The following is a 19,434-nucleotide window of genomic DNA, read 5'->3' as shown; positions in this document are numbered from 1 at the left end:
TTAAAGAGAGACTGTTGATCCTCTCTCTGATTCCTCACAGTTCGTTTAAATTATCTGAAAATTGCAGCAGCTGAATATAGAAAGCTATCTTTGTGGATGTTCGCCAATTGCAACATACAAAGGGATACACAAAAATGCTTAAAATAAACATGCAAAATAGTGAGTATGATACATCCCATATGCAAAATTGTTCTTCCTTCCTCAGTTTTGCAATAAAAATGTACTCCAAATCATTAAATTATTATAGAAATCAATCTCAAATAATTCTTCTAAGGCAAGAGAATAGAAAACATGTGTCACACAATAACTGGTATGTGATTCATCGTAGCGGCTTAAGTCATAGACATCTATAAACAATGCAAATGTCCTTCAGCTAGTGAGTGGATAAACAAGTTGTGATTTACCTGTAAATGGAATAGTATTCAGCAGTAAAAAGTAACAAACTACTGATACATCCAACAAAATGGATGAGTTTTGAAAGTATTACACAAAGTTAAAAAGCTGGACACAAAAGACATATACTATATAATTCCATTATATGACATTCTACAAACATCAAAGCAATGAGAACATAAAAGAGATCAGTGGTTTCTAGCAGCTGGAGATGGAAGGGGATTGATTGAAAAGGGGCATGAGGATACCTCCTGGAATGATCAAAATTTCACATCTTGATTGTGGTGGACATTAAACAACTATATACATTTGTCAATACTTATAAATGGACTTTTTGTACATAAATTTTGTCTCAATAAAAAAGAGAGAAAAAAATTAAAACCTTCAATATCCGACCCTGTTTACCCAGGGCTGGGTACCTACCTCTGCCATAGCCAAGTAAATGGTGTTGCATTTGTATGTGAGTAGAGGTTGCTGACCTTCCAGTTGTATCTGAAATTTCTTGGCCACAACTTATCCCTCCAGATGGACCAGGTATATCCTGATTTATCTCAAAGAAGAAGGTGTGATTTACATTACTTTTCCCCAAAACAAATGAAAGAAATTGTCACTACAACATACGTAACTGCTTAGAAAAACTAGGTATAAGAATAAAAGTTAGCAGAGAAACATTAAAGGTTGGTGGATGAGATTCTCAGAGAGAAATTATAAACAAAGTTAAGGATAGAATAAAACTTTCCTACCTTGGTTCTTTCATATTATCCTGGGTCAAAATAAATTCCACCTAGACTAATTTGAGGTGTGTGTTTGTGTGTGTGTGTGTGTCCACGTGCACACACCCACACCCACTCACACATACATTTCCTTGAAGGTTTTAGCAAAACAAAAATTTTAAAAGTCTATGCTTTCAATTCCTGTAAAAGTCCTGAAAATAAAAAGACTAGTTGACCCTAAAGAACCTGTCCTTGATTTTTTTCTTCCTCCCCATGTAGAGAAAAAGGTATAAAGTAGGCATCCAAGATAAGCTCTTACCCTTAAGTTGGCTGCGTCACACAGCAGGGTTCGGGGCAGGAAGTGGGAAGAAGGAGCTCTGAGTATTCTTGTTATGGTTCTCTAACGAAGATACTTCAGCTTGTGAATTACAAAAGCAGACACAGATTAGCTGCCTGGGTTCCTGTTAGAGTAGGTTCAGGCAGAACACATTTATCTAGAGACGAGATGGCTAGATGAGACTGCCAACAAATGCTGACACAGCAGAATTTATTGTGCACAGCCTTATTGTGAACTCCTTTTCACTAATACCCAATAGATTATTTATATATATATATATATATATATATATATATATATATATATATATATAATATATATTATGTATTATTTTATATATATATATATATATATATATATATATATATATATATATATATATATATATATATATCACTTGCCTGAAATGCTGATTCGTGCTTATAGATGCTTTGCCACATCCCAGAGTTAACTTCTAGTTCTCCATTAACACACCTTGCAGCTTTTTGCATCTTTGATGTATTTTTTCTTTTGAAAATATCTTATTATATGTTTTTCTTGTTGACTTCAATATAAATTAAAACTCTGAAATCAAAGAGTCTCCTTCCAGCTCTAAGATCCATGAATACAGAAAATAAACTCTATTAAAATAAATGTATTCACTAAACAGGTATCTAAGTCAGCAGAAGTATTAAGAGTAAATTTTTCTGTGCTACAGAAAAATGAACTTTCAAAAAGGTTTTAAAAATTCCGACTGTATGTGAAATACAATTTTATATAATCTTGAGAAAATGTTCACCTAAGGGAGGTTTACAGACATTTGATGTTTTATTCAGGTCATGCAAGCCATTTTTAATGATTGTCAAAACCAGTAAGTATATATCTGATTATATTTTGTAATATAATGCCTGTTTAATCACAAATTGCCTATTTGTGTTTCTTTTTCTTTTCTTTGGCGGCCCCTAATTTTAGCATAGACTAAGATGTAATCAGGAAAGGAACTCACCATATCAGAATTTATATCTAAAAGTCAGTCATAAGCAATAAACACAGCCATTCTTTGTCAATGTTATCAGATGTCCTAAAGTGACTTAAAGGTCTCTGACAACTTTATTTTGAACAAATAATGTATTAAGTAAGGGCATTTAACTCACATTTGGAAAATACTTCAAGTATATTATATTCCATTCTCTGAAATCAGGCATTGTGGTGTTTTACCTTTTTTTCTCTTTTGATATTTGTCACAATTTCATTATGTGCAATGTTAAAAACAGATTAAGTACCTGACATAAAAAAAGTAGTTTTAAAAAATTATGGTGCAGCCACAAAATACAGTATTGTAAAAGGATCCTTTAAGTCTATAATGATATGGATATTTGTTCATGATGAATTACAAAGTTAGACCTTAAGGCTGTATAGTAATATGTATAATAAAATACAATTTTAGGAGAAAAACAATGCATTGTTTGTACATGGGGGTAAAGGAATTCAAAGGAGGGATATTTAAAAGAACACACACTAAGTTGTTAACAGTGGCCATCATTCAGTTGCATTCTGGTTAAGAGTTTCTTCTTTTATTTACATTTTCTCATTTTTATAATGAACATGAAATATTTGTGTAATGAAAACAAATATCTAAAACTCATTAAAACCTCCAAGTCAGATTCTTGGGCAAAAGAAAATAACCAAAACCAACTTCTATTTAAAATAAATACAGGAAGCCATATTTTTAATCTGTAAGTGCTATATATGTGCTGAATGATTTATTAAGATTATGTTTTTCTGCAAAACTAAATGTAAAGTCAAGAATCTGGCACAACAAATACGCCGGTTGGAATTGAAAAAGTAGTTTAATGCCTTTTATCAGCATAATAGCATCCCTCCAAAAATTTTCTGTGTAGTTTTACAGGATTATTCACAGAATATCACCTATGAGTTGACTCTTGCCTCCTAATGACCCTGGAAGCTATCTGTGGATTAAAAATAAGGTACAACTCCTACTATGAAATACAAACTTATAAAGAAGCATGTAATTGTAATAATAAAAGCACTTGCTCAGTGCTTCACTATGTACCGTGAAATGTTCTAAATGTTTTACATGTAAAATCCATTTAATCATCAAGACACTATGATATAGTATTACCATTACCCCTTTTGAGATGAAAAAACTGAGGCACATAGAGGTTAAGTAATTTATCCAAATACAGTTCATCAGTGGCAAAGAAGGATCCAAATTTAGGTAGCCAGAGCCTGTGATTTTAACCACTATGATATACTAATTCTTAACAAAAAATTAATAGCATATTAACAGAAAATAATATCCACATGCATACATCATATGCATTTATCTTAGAAAATTATTTTGGCAGACTGTCTACAATTGCAGACTCCCATCAGGGAATCTCATGTGCTTGTTCTCAGAAGCTTCTGTGCTAGTTCCCAGAAGTTTCCTCTGCGCCCAGAGTCACCCAAGCCTCTCATGGGGCTTGCATGTTCCAAGGTTAGATAATCTCCTGCAAGGTTTCCATGTTTCCTATAATATCTGTGTGTCTTTTCCCTTTTCTATACTTTCTGACATACACTCCCCACACTGTGGCTTAATGGAATAATCTCAACAAACGGAATAACTGTAGGAAAGAAGTAGTCCCTCCAGTGTCTCTTCTGGAGAAGCTGCCATGAATTCTCTCATTGACTCTTTTTCCATATTTTCTGGTCTTTTCAGTGAACACAGAAGATGAGAAAAAATAAGGTCCCACTGTGACACTCAGCCCCTCATCTCCATGTAAGGGAAAGTCCTGAATTTAATTAACACTCCTTCTGGTAACAGTCTAATTAATCCTACCTTTGGTTTCATATATTATAGTTCAAGACCAAGTCTAACTAATGATTGAAATTGTTAGCATGGTGAAATCTGTTCCTTATGAGACCTAGGCAGCAATAGCAACACTGATTTAAATAACAGGGCTACTTAAAAGGTTAATTAACAACACAATTTGTAAATATATGAATCCTTTTCTCATTAATTATCTTAACTTTTTTTAGTTTTGGGGCAAAAAATACACATTTAATAATCTACAGAAATTCAAAATAATTTTTTTGTTGTCCTTTGACCATTAATTAATGGTTTGTAATGTCCCAGCACCAAATTTTTATAGTATTATTTAGCTAATAGATTCTCATAAATATTCTATGTGTTCTGGATACAATAGCTGGAATGACAAACACCTGAGTCTCCATTCCCCTTATCAGTCTTAAATTTTGTGGTGATTCTGTAGCTGGTACAAATAGGAGAATTGTGGAAATGCTCTACCAACTTCTCCCTGTTTCTACTTAACTGTGAATTTTCTATAACTAATTATTGATTCTGACCATGCTCCAATCACTAATTTCAACTAGGCTAGACCTGAATAAAAGTCTCAGAGTCAGAATTACTACTTTCCTGTAGGTGAAATACAAAATCTCTGAGAAACGACATACAGCCTAATTGTTTTTGCCTGTGTCCCTGGCCTCTTCTATGCTTTGAATTCCAGCCTCTTTCTCAAGGTTAGTATTCAAGGAAATACTTAGGTTTAAAGGTATGACAAGAAATCTTTATGCTGAAGCACATGTAGGTGATTGAGCTCCTAGACGATTCAGCCAATTTTTTGATAAAACAGAATACTTATATTTGAAAATCATGTGGAATAAATATAAAACAGATTAACTTTTTAAAAAGAAATGTGTTTTTTAAAGAATATTTGAAATTTTCTCAATGACAAATACTTTTTGATCTTTAGGGTGGGGGCAATAGTCATTACAAAGTAATCTTAGGTTAACCCACATTGCTGTGGTTCTCTCTACTGACTCAGTACTCCCCCAGTCTGAGTAATGATTACAGTTACATGATAACCCAAATTTTCCGCCTCCAAGTTGTGCATTTGTCCTAAGGCTGTTGCTAAACAACAAAATTGCCTCAGGTGACAATGCTCCTGTGCATGAAATTATTTTCAACAGCCTGAAGTATAACAATGTTTTATGTAACACGTTTAAGAAATGTGTCTTATCAGAAGGCACAGGACTCACCTTTTACCTTTGTTGCCAATCTGATCTGCCTGGTTTGAATTTTTGTGTAAAAAAAAAGCCTTTCATCATACTTGCTCTTTTTCCAGATACACAAATAAAATTGGTTTCTAAAGCATGAACACCTTAATCACCTTAATTTTTACTTATCCATTGAGTCGTGCCTAAGACATTTACCAGCTCTCCTGGATTATGATAAACTTTTGAAGAAATGCAGAGTCAAACTCTGCCAAAGAACATGAAGTGAACAATTACAAGACAGTTAACTAATTAAAAATGACTTTTTGTTTACTTCTGAAAGATACTAGTTTGATGCTTGACAATATTCAGATATGTAGGAGCACAATTTGGAAGAATCATCTGCTCTAGAATTACATGACGCCTTTCTTCAGAAGACTCAGAGCATTTTCAAGTGTAAGCCTGTCTAAAACAGAATAACAGTGGGACTAACAGTTGAGAATGAACAGAGGCCCATGGGCATGTCTGCTGTTCTCTTCATTATTCTTTGCAGGTAGGTGATTTACCTCAGGGACTTTTAAGGCTGAGCAGTGGAGAAGATACTAGGCAAGCATCATTGGAAATAATTCAGCTGAGTTTCTTCTGCTTCCCTTATGATTGGTGTCAATTAAACTATTTTAATCTGATCAATCTATCATGCATTTATTCAAATGTATACTAAGAAAATATCTATGATATCTGGTAACCTGGCAGTTTTATTAGTCAAAATTTTCCACAATGATTCCGCATGTCAATGCATGATAGTTAACATCATACTTCCATGAGATTTTGTAGAGGAAAGGAAGTTAGGTGAGAGAAAATTATGAAAGGAAATAAAAACAAATGTGAGCGAAAAGGGGGCTGTGTAATAAACCTGAGAAATTCAGGGGGGCCACATGGCAGGCCTTACAAAAACTCAGTAACCGAAAGTTACCACACAGGATGGTTTTATCATAAATTCCTAACTGGGCAGGTCATAGTGGGAAGCCACATCCCAGGCCTATTACTTCCTTAGCAAAGGTCAGTCTTTGCTGTATGTGAGTCCTGACCATTGTTTTTATGCATCTAGGATAACATATCTTTGAAATGTCAGAGGAATTCTTTTGTAGACCCATCGAAGACCTAATTGCTGGCACCGCAGTACAAAACCACCAGAGCATAGGCCACAAAACTCATTGTTACCTTGTTGCACACATACCATCTCTATATGCTATAAAGGTTAAGTGCTAACTACCTGTAACCCACCAACGTTAAAAAAGCATGTGATTCTCCATTTTGCTTTTTATTCAAACCTAGAGACTTCACTGCTTTGCTTTCTCCCACCCCCTTCAGCTACCTACCACCAATGGATTTCATGTAACGCCCTTACATCTTTTCCTTAGATTCTAATGTATAAAATAAGCTGCAAAACTGCCATTCTCCAGAGCATTTTCTCAATCCATTAAGATTTTGCTTCCAAGCTTGTCCTCAAAATTTTGGCTCAAGTAAATTCTTACAAAACTTTTCTATAGGCTAGACATTCCTCCATCAACACAACAATACACAAATAAAAGCGAGATGAGTTAGAATGGAAACTCAATGTTTCATTGAGTTTACTACAACCTAGTAGTGATTATGAATTTGGAAATGTATAAGACAGATTTATCTGGTTTCCTGGATGATTTTCAGATTCAAACTCTGAATTGATTTGTTCTCTTTTTTTCCCATTTCTCCCTCTCTAGTCAATAGTTTTCATTACTGGCTACATTGTATAAAGTCTACATAGATTTTGAAAGTTATATGCAACAAAATGGCATATCAGGCTTCAGGAAGAAACACGTGAGGTATGGAAGTCATTTGAAACTTATGGAAAAATGTGGGCAAAGGAAAAAGAACAAAGATGTAACAGCAGACACTCTACCTGTGAGCAGTGAGCAAAGAGAACATACCGATTCAGGTAGGAAAATGGTGAGAAATTATATTAGGTAGCTATGAGACAACTTTTAGAGTAGCTGACACCCATATGGGGAATTAAACTTCATGCATAGTATTAGCTTTCTATTGCTGTTTTAATAAATAACCACAAATTCAGTGGCCTAAAACAATATCCATTTATGATCTCATACTTTTGTAGGTCAGAAATCCACATACAGTGTGACTCAACTGTATCTTCCACTTAGAGTCTCTAAGGCTGAAATCAAGGCGTTCAAAAGGCTGTGTTCTTTTTTGGAGGCTCTGGGGATACACCTGTTTACAAGCTCAATCAGTTCATTGACTGAATCTACAATTGTAGATTGTAGACTGAGATCCCCATTCCTTGTTGGCTATCAGACAGTAGCCTGCCTTTGCTTCTAGAGTATGCCCACATTTCTTCCTATGCCTGCCATGTGGCCTCCTTCAACAATAGCAGGAGAAGACCTTCTCATACTTCAAATCTGTCTGACTCCCTGTTCTGCTACATTCCTCTAAGTAGAAAGTTCTCTCCTTTTAAAAGCTCATGTAATTAGAATGGACCAGATAATCCAGGATAATCTCCCCATTTTAAGGTTCGTAACCCTAATTCCATATGCAAGGTCCCTTTGCCATGTAATGTAACATATTCACAGGTTTCAGAGACTTGGCGATGGACATCTTTGGAATGCCATCATTCTACCATAAGGACTGTCTCTGATTCCCTTGGCATCCTTCTCTCTCTCTCTCAGTGGCCTGCCCATTCAGGTTGCCCTTTCATGTTAGGACTAAATTGGAACACTACCCTAAAGCCACTGACATAAGGCTTCCTGAGTGACTGCTGAGGGTATTGAGGGCCCATCTGCTATACACTGAAGTGTGAGGAATTATGCTTCCCATAGGATAACTATTTCTAGGGAAGTCACCAGTGTAGGGTGATCTGTGTGCTAAGTGACCCGTGGTCTCCATTTAGCATAATATGAAGTGGTAACAGCTTGGTAAGGTATCACATTCCTTTACATCTTTACTAGCTTCATATCCTTTTTATCTTTTTTCTTTTTTGTATCCCCTCCACCCTAGGCTTCCATCTCCTTAAATAAAATATCAGCCCTTAAATCATGGCCTCAGGTCTTACTTACCAAAGAATACTGACTGAGACCATTTCCTTTACAATTGTCCCTTCAAAGAGGTGGACTGTATATTTATAAGGCAACATTTGATCTATTGGCCAAAACTGATTGGAGGGACCTTCAGAAAATACCTGTCTCCCAGAAATATAAATGTGGGCTAATAAACACAAATATCTCCTTGCTATTTCGGTCTCCTTCCAGTCACAACCGAGGTGACGTAGATAACCATATACATTGAGAAAGTTGGATTGCTAAGAGAGAAAAATAAATCATATTTACACAGAAGCAGAGATCAGAGACTATGAGATATCAGACAGATAGGCTGACCCCCCAGGCAAATGGAATTAATGCTTACCTTTGTTCCTGATGAATTTTCAGTTTCTGTTTTCAAGCCTTTATGATTAGATGTACTTGTAGCCTCACAAGAATTGCCTTCCCTTGAATTGAGCTAGTTTGCTTCTGCTACTTGTAATTAAGAAGAATATTCTAATTATTGTTGCTAGGTAATAAACCATCCCCAAGCCTAGTGTTATAAAACAACCATCTTCTGATACAGATTTGTGGTCAGGAATTTGGACAGTGCACACTGAGGGCCACAATCTGTTCTTCACAATACCTGGGGCCTCAGCTGGGAAGAACTGAAAGCTAGAAGTGAATCAACAGCTAGAGGCTCAAATCATCTTGAGATGTCACCACTCATATGTCTGGTGAAAGATGTTGACTATGCGATGGTGTTAGTCAGAACATCTAAGCATAGCCTTTCTATGTGGTCTCTCCATGTGGGCTAGTTGAGTTGCCTCACAGCATGGCTTGAACATTCCAAGTGAACCAGAAGTGCATGGCATTTTTATGAGCTAACCTCAGGAGTCACATAACATCACTTCTACTATGCTCTAAGGACTGAAGTAGTCACAAAGGTCCACCCAGTTTCCAGGAGAGGAGACACAGACCCCACCCCTCCATGGGGGGAATGCCAAAGTCATATTGTAAGAATAACGTGGGATGTGAGCTCTTGCTACAGACAATCCTGGAAAACACAGTGTGACACAGGAACTAACCCTAAGAGAGTTGGAGCCAGATTCTGGAGGTTGCAGTGATCAGTGGGAGGTTTGGGGTCCATCCTAGAGTCTGTGAAAAGTGATGATTTTAGAGCAGAGAAGTGAGATAGATATGGAGGACTGGAAGAAAATGGCTAGATAAAAAGGATGAGAATTGTCGTCTCTGGAGATTGTCCCATTGAATATGGCCAGGATTTTTGTTGTGCTTTGAAGGCACGCCAGACTGACACTATCATTATCTGTATCAAATGCTTCCCAGTGATTTTGTGTTACTCTACCAATGCCGCTTCATAATTTGAGCCTGCATTTCACAAGATGAGTGTGCAGAGTAAATCAGTAGGTATCAGGGTTTATGGAATCAATTTAAAACTTACATTGTTTTATTCTATTAGAAAGATGATTTTCATTGTTTATCATAACACTGACTGCACACAAAGAAAGTACTACTCCCTCACCCCCATTTAAGCTCTACATTAAAGGGTTTCTATACACAGGAAGTTTTGGCTTAAGTGGAAAATTTTTGAATGATACGTGACATTCTCACACACACACAGTCTGACTGTGATTTCATAATTGGAATTAATGCTTAAAAGCCAGTAAGGAAAGGCAATGGAGTAGATTATTAAAAAAGTTTTCATCAAAGAAAATACTCTTAAATCCTTCACTAGCAGCATTACCTTTTCTTTTTTCCAAAACGCTATTTATTTTTCACGCTATAGAAATACATATTTATCCATCACCAACCTGTAACATTGCATCTAAAGACTTTTTAAAAGAATCTAAATGAGTAACATGAATTAAAGATACAATGAAGAATTTTTTTGTATCCAAAAAATTTCCTAGTATATTTACTTCATCCATGTCAAAAGCTGTTTACCCAGCTTTCAATTTACTATAAATTACTCTGCTTAAGTTTCTCAACTGCCTTTGTTCATTTATTGCTTAAAAAGAAGGCATAAGGATAAACTCAGCCTATTTGTTTTTCAAGTATTCCTCTTAAAATATCACAGGGGATGATTCTGGACTAAAACAGAGGTCATAAGTACTGAATAGATTTTTCTATTCAGTACTTATATGAAAAGAGACCTATTGTTTCATGAAAAGATACTGGTGAAATGGGCTATGAGGAAGTAATATTTCATTTCCTAAAATAACTCTTTAATTTTCATAAGGGTTTCAGTTTTGCACCCATAATATGCTTCACACTGGGGAAATCTATTTCCATCAGATTGATCTCCATAGTCTTTACTTCCTAAGCTCAGGCAGTGAACATTTTCTCAGAGCAGGCACACGGGAGAATAGTATGCCCTATTTATTTCACACGTTTAAATATTATCTTTATCTTCCATGTGTTTTACATTTTTAAAGTCTGAGGAAGTATGTCTTCTTCATAAAGGTATAATAAGAAATTACTAAATGGTTGGTTTTAGTACAGCAAGGAATACCTAAGCTTGCTTCAATCTGGCTACCAATTGGCTATTTGCCATGCCTTTCCCATCTGACTGTTAAACGTTTTGATGACTTGGGCAAAAATTGCAAGTGTAGGTCAGGTTAATATATGTACTATCTTTAATAGTCACATTAGAGGATGTATGTATAACCCTTTGCTATGTTACCCAGAGTCAAAATATTTGATGCATCTCAAGCAGACTGTGACTGGACAATCACAATGCAGGAAATTAAATTGTAAATAAGAATACTGGTATTTTCTTCTTTTGCCATTATTGTTAAGACTCTATCTAGCATGTAACACATGGCCCCAAATTCTATGTCATTACTTGAGATTTCCATTTATAATCCCTCACAACTGTTGGACTTCCTGGGATTTTTTTAAATGGGGAAAACAAATAAACAAGCCATTGTTTGCAATACAAAAGCAGCATGATCTGTGGGAAAAGCATAGCTGGGTTCACCTAACTACTCTTCCTTGCTGGGTACTCTGAGGCAAACTGCTTATTCTTGCCAAGCCCCACTTTTCGCCACTAAAACAGGAGTATAATATAATCCCACACACACACAAACCATTGAAGAGTGAGTGTGGAAATTAAGACCTTCCCCACATTTAAAGTGGCAAGCACAGTGCCTGGATACTAACAGATATTCAATAAATGATACCTGTGATTATGACTATATTTACCATGAAGAGATTTTACTCATTCATTGCAAAAAACTTATGGATACCTACTTTCTGGGTGATGGGATAATACCCTTATAGAGCTTACATTGCAGAGAGCAAGACAGAAAATTAATAAATAAATAACCCAAAAGGTTGTTTTTCTGTCTTAAAAATGAGGTCTACGGCAGCAGTAAAACAACATGGTCTGCTTTCTGCTGTTGCTGCCTTTCCGCTCTCCGCCACATCAGACTAGAAGCTTATCCAATTTTTTAATCTGTAATGAGGCAGCATGTGTGAAGCTGTGGAAATAAATCACTCAGCACTGGTTCGTGACACAGAAACAACGGCGACCTCGACTCCAAGGCACACTCAAGGGCTGATGCATGAAACACACTAAAGGATTAGTCATGGGGATAAGAGGCAAACTGGAAACAGAGAAGCCACGTCCACCAGCCTGCCAGAAATGTGAGACAGATGCTTACCTAAGAACAGATGGAAGTAAGGCCCGGGTGTCCTTCACGTCCTCAGAGGTGTCTCTATTCCTCCACGTGTTTCTGCACGGCTTCATACGAACGGATAGCTAGAGGACAGAGATGAGTGGTGAGCAAGCGGTTTTATTTCCAGTTCCAATGAATTCAAATAGTGAAAACACTGTGATCCAATCGACATCTAATTTCTGAGGTCAAAAATGTTAACTCACAGTTTTCCAACATGTGTATTTTTGCCATGATACTTAGTGGTCACAAACAAACAGGAACAATATTTGGTCCTGATAAAGGTACACACCGGCGACCACATGATTTTTCTCCCATCACCACCTTCAGAACTCCGTGGGAGCCCTGTAGTCCACATCTTACAGACAGCTCCTCACTTTCTGGCCACATCCAGGTATCATTAAAATGTCCAGTGTGGTCCAATTTTATTCAAAGTGGGGTCTGTTCATATGTTCCTTTTCCACCTGCTTCCCTCAGGACAGGGGACCGGGAATGAGGGAAGAGGACAACGTTAGTCATACGAATGCTGGGATGATGGAGCACCTGAATGGCCCCTTCAGAGTCCCTGACGGGGACAGTGCAGTCGTTATCTGATCACTTCGCATCTTTCTTTAGCTTGGGTACATCTCCCCCCACTTAGAGCTAGGAACCTGCCGGCAGGACCCTCTAGATGGCGCAAACACACCTGGCCTCGTTGCCATACCAACCGTGGATCTACAGTTTACTTTACCATGAGCCCTCTCGCTCCACACATGTCTATTTTGCCAGTTACCACTTCTCTAGCTAATAGCAGGCGCTGATGTAAATCATGCTCCCACATTCCTGGAGACACATTAGGTTCTCTTGTGAGAACTCTCTCACCAAGCTCCACCCCAGTGGCTTCACAGAGACGCCGACTATGCGCGGGTAAAGCTTGTTCCTTCCCATCTGGAAGGGACAGGTCCGGTGCTGGTTTTTATAGGCGGCTTCATATCCCACATTGGATTCTCTTAGAGCTTCCCTGATTTGGGCCTGAATAGGAGTGGGGATCATATAGGCAACCTCTGCCAACCTCAACCCCTGCAAAGGGAAAAGTCAAAGCTCTCTCTAGTCCTAAGTATTCCTGTCCAGAAATCCTCCTCTTGGATGTCTAGAGATGGATAACAGTCACTGGACCAATTCTTCTCTTGTTTATAAGTCCTGCATCCATGCAGCGTGCAGCTAGCTCTTTCTAGAATATGGACATATTAGCATCTATTATCCTACCCTTGAGGCTTACCTGAGATTCCAAAACAGTAAGAAAATCCCATTCCATACCCTATTACATATTATTAAGCTTATGATTAAGAACTATGATCTAAATTGAGATACAAAACCAAGGATTCTAAAGGTGGAATTCTAATAGAAGAATTCATAAGACTTACCTGTTTTGTTTTGTTTTTTTCTTTAGAAAGGAATTTGAGTAAAAATCTGCTTGCATTCTACCTTTTTCCTCAGCAATGTGTTCCCATTTTTTTCCATCATTATTTGTAACATCAGAGTTTTAGCATAGGTTCATGGGGGGAAATACAGAAAGAAAACAGAGACAATGTTTGTGAATGAGAGACTGGGAAATTTTAGATGATAATATCACCTATTATTTTTAATTCTTCATGCCACTTTTTCCCCAAAGAAAATAAAATAGCAAGCAGCTGGTATATGCTGCTTCTTACTTTTCATGACATGACCTACATATTTCAATGGATGTGTGCTTGTAGGGGTATTTTGGAAACAATATGTGTGAATTTATCCTCAATAACCTTCTCAGAAGCAATATCATTCTATTCTGAGTATGGCAGCGTTTTCCCAGCTGAGCCTCCACTGGCTTTGAGATGCAGAGCCTGGCTGACTGCTGACTATTTGGGATGACACCCTCAGGCACTGATTTGCAAAAGTTGAAAAGCCTGGGGACAAGCGAACCTTCAAAGATTTGTGCTAGGTGCCTGGAGATTTTCATAATACATAAAGCTGAAGGATGAAAAGCATCAATGTCCGAGCATACTTGGCTGGGTCAGATCCCCACTAGAGAGGTCTGAATTTCTTAGAGGATTTTCCTACCAGTTTGTAGTTTTCTTAATCCTGCTAACCTTGAATCAGACAACATGTTTGCTTTATTAATGGTCTTCTTCCAATACACTTACGCTCTACATATGAGTTGGGTAAACTATAAATATCGTATCCCTATCTTGAGACAATGATCCTGCCTTCTGTGGGTAACTACAGTGTATTTAAAACAACAACAAAATAAAAACCACATTTTTGTACTTGAATATGCGATATGGACACTGGCTTGTTAAAACTTTTATTCCATTAACACCCCAGTGTGTGAACAATACTTTTCCACTTGCTTTATGAACTAGGCCTGAAATAAGGGAAACTGAACGTATGAAACATGCAGGAGCGGTAGCATGTGTTTTCATCGACAAGGAATAACATTAATTACAGGACTTAAATTACAACTAACTCCATGTTTAAGATCAAAAACCACTATGTATGTTGGGACAATGTTCAAGTCACCCGACTGTCCTCAGACCTCATCAAATATGAGGTGAAATGAGTGAAAATGAGGTCATAGTAAAAATCACTACCTAAATCTTACTCTTTACTTTCCTAACTGCACACCCTTGACTCTCCCCATCACCCTCTTTTTCTACTTTTCCCTTTAATAGCTTCAATATTTTTTCAGAGTAGGCTTGTTTTCCCCCTCCGTGTAGCAAAACATAAGGTCACTGAGAACCCCCAAGGTTGACATTTTATAGGTTCAACCACATGGAGAAAGATTAGACCAACTACCTCTTGAACCAAGGTATAAAATCTCAAAGGACAGACTTACTGGGCCAGTTAGAGTAGCAACCAATCCCTGAGCCAGTCAATTGTAGTCAGGGAACCAGCCACATTGTACATAGGTTGCTTCCATCTCTGCGGCAGCCTGAGGATTATGAGATGTGGATACCGTTTCAATAAAAGTAGAACTCCCCTGATAAGAAAATAAGGGCTTAAGTTTTCATTCTTTCATTCATTTTACAGATTTTGGAATACAACCATTACTAACAATAGTTCTTGTCTAATAAAGCTGATGTGTTATGGCAGAAAATAAAGAAGAAACAAAAACTTAGTAAAATAATGGCTACCATGAATACTTTTTTAAAAATCATTCACAATGATAAACACTTTATATGCATTATCTTCTCTAATTTTCATAAAACATACAGCTGAAGAAAACCAGCCTCAGCCCAGCAGTGTAATTCCCAAATCACACAGCTAAGAAAGCACAGATTGAAGATTTTGAGAGCGGTCCACCTGATCTCAAAATCTATACCCCTCTACACTCTAAATGCTATTGTGATAGGAGAAACACACAGGGACATGTAACAGTGACTCCCATGGTCAAGGAAAGATTCTCAGTGGAGCTAAAGTATAAAGTAGAAACTTAAGGATAAATACACGTTAGGTAACTGAAGTGGTGTATACTAGATAAAAATAAACAAACAAAAAGATGGGAGTGAAACGGTCACAACTGAGGAAATGAAAGACCTAAAGGTCCAACGAAAGATACCAAAAGAATGGGGACAGTGTTATCACGAGAAAAGCTACAGAATTCATCCACATTGGTGTATGTATCAATAGTTCATTCATTTTTATCACTGAATAGTATTTCATTATTTCATTATGGATGTACTACTATTTGTTTGTCCATTTGCCTGTTGATGGGCATTTGGATTATCTCCAGTTTACAAATAAATCCACTATGAACACTTGCATGCTCATTTGTCATTGTATAAACATATCTTTTATTTTTCTTTCAATAAACACCTAGGAATTGAATGGCTGAATCATATGGTAGTATATGCTTAAGTTTATAAGAAACTGCCAAAATGTTTTCCAGAGTAGTTGTACCATTTTTTATTCCTACCGTAAGTGTACGCAAGTTGAAGTTCCTCCATATCTATTTTGATGAAGAGTTTTTTCAAGTAATTTTGTCATTTTATACGGGGTTGACTGTTCTCTTATTATTGAATTTTGATAGTTTTCTTTTTTTAATATTCTGTAATTCAAGTCTTTTATCAGACAAATGATTTACAAATATTTCTCCTAGTTTGTGATTTTTCATTCTCTTACCAGTTTCTTTAAGAAGTTCTTGATTTTGATAAAATATAATTTAACAATGTTTTCTTTGGTGAATCATGCTTCTGGTATCATACCTAAAAGTTCTTTGCCTAAACGTAAGGTCAGAAAAATTTTCTTCTGGGTTTTATTTTAGAAGTTTTACAGTTTTAAGTTTTACATTTAGATCTATGATCCATTTGGGGTTAATTTTTGAATCATATGGAAGTTCAAAGGACCCAGAACAGCCAAAACAACTTTGAAAAAGAAGAACAAAGTCAAAGTACTACCTGATTCCAAGAGTTATGATACTGCTACAGTAACAAAAAAGTGTGACATTGGTCTAAAGACAGGCAAATATATTGGTAGAATAGACTAAAGAGTCCAGAAACAGACTCATTCATATACATTATAAAAAATGCTTTAAATTAGATCAAAGGGCTTTTAAGAAGGAAATGTCATCATTTTTTAAAAAATGAATATTTTGTTATTCCAGTTATTTTCAAGCTTGTTTTTAGTCAGGGAATGCTTTACTCAATGGAAATCTTAAGCAGAATTAAAAACAAATAACTCTATTTGAAGCTAGAGTGAAGGGCCAAAAACCACATTAGCTTACCACTCTCCATCCCCATCTTTCTATACTTCACATGGACATCGACCATTGAGGTCCCTAGAGTATTTCAGGAAGACTTCAATTTGCACTAGAACCTTTTTGTGAATGCAGAAGAATCTCTCTAGGGTAAGTAGTAGAATTGTGGATCATCGGTACTCATATTTTCAGCTTTACTAGATAGATGTATTAGTTTCCTAGGGCGGCCATAACAAAATCCATCAAACTGGGTGGCTTAAACAATAGAAATTTAATTTCTCTGTCCAGTGGCTAAAAGTCTGAAATCAAGGTTTGGTAGAGCCATACTCTCTCGAGAACCTACATAAGAGTACCCTTTCTTGCCTCTTTCAGTATCTGGTAACCCTAGACGCTCCTGGTGGTAGCATAAGTCCAATCTCTACCTCCATTTTTACTTGGTTTTCTTCCAGTGTCTTCATATGGCCATATTTTTGCAAGTACATTAGTCATGTTGGATGAGGGGCCCACCTTACTCTAATGTGACAGTATCTTAAATTAACTAATTACATTTGCAATAACCCTATTTCCAAATATGATCACATTGTGAGGTACTGGGTGTAAAGACCTCAACATATCTTTTTGGGGGGTGGACACAATTCAACCCATAACACTAAATATTTCCGAATTGTGCTTTAAATTGGTCGCACCAATGTTCACTTGTAGTAACCACATATTAGAATTCAGTTGTTTCACAGCATAAACATTATTTGATTTTATGATTATGTATATTTTATGGCTAATGAAATGGTACTTCTCTGTTGCATTCTCTTGATTACTAATGAAACTGAACATTTTTTATATGAATAATGGACATCCTAGTTTCCTCTTTTGTGAATTGCTTGTTCGTGTCCTTTGTCTATTTTTCCATTGGGTTGTTGGCATTTTTTATTGATTTGTAGGAGGTCTTCATAGTTTTGGGATATTACTGGCAACAAACTAAATGTCTGCTGTGTTTTACATATTTAACAATTAAAACTTAATATTTAAGGCAATTGACTTACTCTAGTAATTTTAACAAGGTAGGAATGGTAAATTGGGGATGGAGGAGTAATACATAGCATTTGTCAACTATGGTGGGAGCATGAGAATGGAATTGGTTTACCATTATATTTGCATACAACCTTCTCCACACTGATTAATTCTTTTTATTCCCTAGGGGAAAATGCCACTTCCAGGTAAGCAGAAAATCTTCAGAAGATGTTTGGTATCTTAGCAGAGGACCCAGAGGGATTTTCCATGACTGAAAACAAGATTAAAAGGGGGACCAAGACAAGGCTCAATAATTAGTTTCAACAATTTCCTCTATTCTTTAAATAGGGCTAATAAAACGACCTGAGTGTTAACATGCTGAGAAATAGCATATATGTTTAAAAGAAACACTGAAACCATCTAAGGAACCACTTGAAGGAAATCACCAATAAGAAATCTGAATTTTGGCAATAGATAAAAGCCAGCTTACCTTTAGAGTTCATTCTTCTTTGCAAGCATTTAGGAACATGACTAGATGAGAGAATACAAAGATCTCTAAGAGTAAAAGGTGGTTATCTTCACTTTGTGCTCAAGAGGATTTTGGAGATAATGACTTTTTAAAGTATAACTTGGTATAACTTGTTCATTCATAAAAGTAGTGAGATATATATATCTATATATGTATAATATATATGTATATATATTATATATACATATATCATATATATGTCATATATATGATATACATATATATTCTAATTTAAAATTGAAAAAAGTATATGAAAAGTCACACTTATAGTCAAGTACATTTCTTTCCAGTTTTCTTGGTTTTAAAGTTTTGTTTGCCTATTTATTTGGTTAACAGGTACATTAGTCAGGGTAGGTTGTAGGTTATGCTGCAGTAAAAAATTACCTCTCGTATCTAAGTATCTTAATATAGCAAAGAAAGGCTTATTTCTAATTAACTCTGAATGTTTAATAAAAGAGTACTTTGCTCTACCCCACATGGTCTTCAGCTGATGGAAGCTCAATGTCAAAAATGTGGTTTCAGAGCTTTCAGCAGAAAAGCAGAAACAGAAAATTACACACTGGCTTTTCTGCTCACATATCATGGACAAGAGCTATCAATGACCCAACATAAGTGCAAGGGGTCTGGCACAAGTAGTCCCCTTATGCCCAGGAAGAAATGAGAACTGGATATTGGTAAGCATTATAATGTCCATCAGAGGTAATATGCTTTTTACTTTATTTTATTTTATTTGTATGTTTTTGGAGTGGTGGTGGTGGTGGTGGTGGTGGTGTGTGTGTGTGTGTGTGTGTGTGTGTGTGTTTGGTTTGGTTTGGTAACAATTTCTGAGGAATTTGGCCTTATATTTTTTTATCTTACACAACTCCAACTTGTCTCAGAATCGTTGGGAATTTCCATGTATAATGTTATGTTGGCACTTTTTAATCTAAGCATATTACTTACTAAATTCCTTTCTGGAAAGGATCAGCTTAATATACTAGC

At 36.3% G+C, this 19,434-nt stretch overlaps 1 long non-coding RNA gene across 1 annotated transcript in view; it reads right to left on the bottom strand.

Moving 5' to 3' along the window:
• The window catches only part of LOC141571333 (uncharacterized), a 32,574-nt gene extending 18,834 nt beyond the window's left edge, over positions 1–13,740 (bottom strand). Inside the window, exons 1-3 of the long non-coding RNA XR_012496096.1 lie at positions 13,609–13,740; positions 12,194–12,291; positions 1,426–1,524 (exon numbers count right to left, since the gene is read on the bottom strand). This is a non-coding gene — a long non-coding RNA (uncharacterized LOC141571333). The remainder of the gene's footprint in view (positions 1–1,425; positions 1,525–12,193; positions 12,292–13,608) is intronic.
• Between the last annotated feature and the right edge of the window lie 5,694 nt (positions 13,741–19,434).

Source organism: Rhinolophus sinicus, linkage group LG04 (assembly GCF_036562045.2).
Source record: "Rhinolophus sinicus isolate RSC01 linkage group LG04, ASM3656204v1, whole genome shotgun sequence".
In the NCBI taxonomy this organism is placed as follows: domain Eukaryota; kingdom Metazoa; phylum Chordata; class Mammalia; order Chiroptera; family Rhinolophidae; genus Rhinolophus; species Rhinolophus sinicus.
Note: the sequence above shows the minus strand (reverse complement) of the source record. Positions and strands in the feature narration are given on the sequence as shown.